The sequence below is a fragment of the Ornithodoros turicata genome, chromosome 1 (genome assembly GCF_037126465.1).
Source record: "Ornithodoros turicata isolate Travis chromosome 1, ASM3712646v1, whole genome shotgun sequence".
Taxonomy (NCBI): Eukaryota; Metazoa; Arthropoda; class Arachnida; order Ixodida; family Argasidae; genus Ornithodoros; species Ornithodoros turicata.
The window spans coordinates 224,208,323-224,209,865 of record NC_088201.1 but is presented as its reverse complement, the minus strand read 5'-3'; the positions used below and the strand labels follow the sequence as shown (position 1 = coordinate 224,209,865).

Sequence of the window (1,543 nt, the reverse complement as noted above, 5' to 3'; positions counted from 1 at the left end):
ATCTTGTCACGTCAGTTGAACTGATGAGGACTATTATAGAGGACTACTCTACAGGATAATCTCACTCCCTCCAGGTTTGCTCCCTTCTTTTTATCTGTTTTCAGTATTGATAACTTAAGCATTCTTCTTAAGCATTCTCGATGTCCTACCAAGATATTAGTTCACATGGTGTTTGTAAAATAATCGAAGACATGGCCACATGGAATTCACTCCAACAAGGCTAATATCAAGTGAAATCCTGTGTTGCATCTCTTCATCTGCCCACAATGCCGAATGACTGGAAAACAGCCACGTTCACCCCAATACACAGGTTAGAAGCAGGTTGCAGAAAACTGCCGTAGGATTTCCGTTACCTGCAGCGCTCTACCAATTGAGCTAAGCTAACAGCAGCTAACAGCTGCTAAGCTAACAGCTGGCTAACCTTTTCAGTGACTTTCATCTTTCATCGTTAATTTCTGAGGCAAATTGAGGCTTTGTATGTATTTGTCCCTTGTAGGTTGTTCCAGCCTCAGAACATCAGTTCTTTCACGTTCATCAGTTACAGCCTGCGTCGATCCCGTCGTATGAATGTGTGTGTGAGTGAGCAAAAATGTAAGAGTGAAAGGAGGATGAGTCAGAGAGAGTGGCTGGTTTGTCGCTTCAGATGACGCACCCTGGAAGTCACTGAGAAGGCCTGTTAGCTTAGCTCAATTGGTAGAGCCCTGGACCCGCAATCCAGAAGATGTTGGTTCGAGTCCTACAGCTGGCTAACCTTTTCAGTGGCTTTCATCTTTCATCGTTAATTTCTTAGGCAAATTGAGGCTTTGTATGTATTTGTCCCTTCTATGTTGTTCCAGCCTCAGAACATCAGTTCTTTCAGGTATCTTGGCGTTCATCTCTCAACAAAGACAACATGGAATACACACATTTAGTATGTAATCTCTAACGCAAATCCTTCGTCGAACATTATGATTCGATGACATTAATATACGTCGAACAATGAAGCAAGCATCTCGCCACTTAAAACATTTAACATATTTCCCTCCGGGTCAGGCGAAATTGGAATACGGCTCCGCAATATGGGATCCCGCTCAAACAACCCTCTTTGATAATCTTAAACGGATTCAAAACAGGGCAAAACGATTCCTATTAACAGTTCTGCACCACAGCGTCAGTAACTACATTGAGTGCTGAGCTTAACCTCTCGACCTCAGCGCGTCGTACAATTTCAAAGTCCTTCCTTTTTCACCGATTGTTCTATACCATTCCCGCGTATGAATCACCAACCGCTCCTGCCGATATCATATTCCCCCGTGTAGACCATACGAATAAAATCGCGCGTCTTCACTGTAACACAGACGCATTCTCGAAGCCGTCCTTTTGTTCCACCATATTCATTTGGAAAGACCTACCAGAACCCACAGCCACTGTCAGTTCTGTTAGCCACCAGTCCTTTCTGAACATCACACGCCAGCTAAAAAGACTTCTTGTTCTTTTTTCTTTTTTTTTCTCTTTTATATTGCTTGCAAAGTGTGTGTGTGTGTGTAAAGTTTGTGCGAGTGAT

General features: G+C 43.2%; 1 non-coding gene across 1 annotated transcript; it reads left to right on the top strand.

The window, feature by feature from the left end:
• Nucleotides 1-675: 675 nt before the first annotated feature.
• Trnaa-cgc (transfer RNA alanine (anticodon CGC)) lies at nt 676-748 on the top strand. The gene has a single exon. It is a non-coding gene; the product is annotated as a tRNA-Ala (tRNA).
• Nucleotides 749-1,543: the final 795 nt, after the last annotated feature.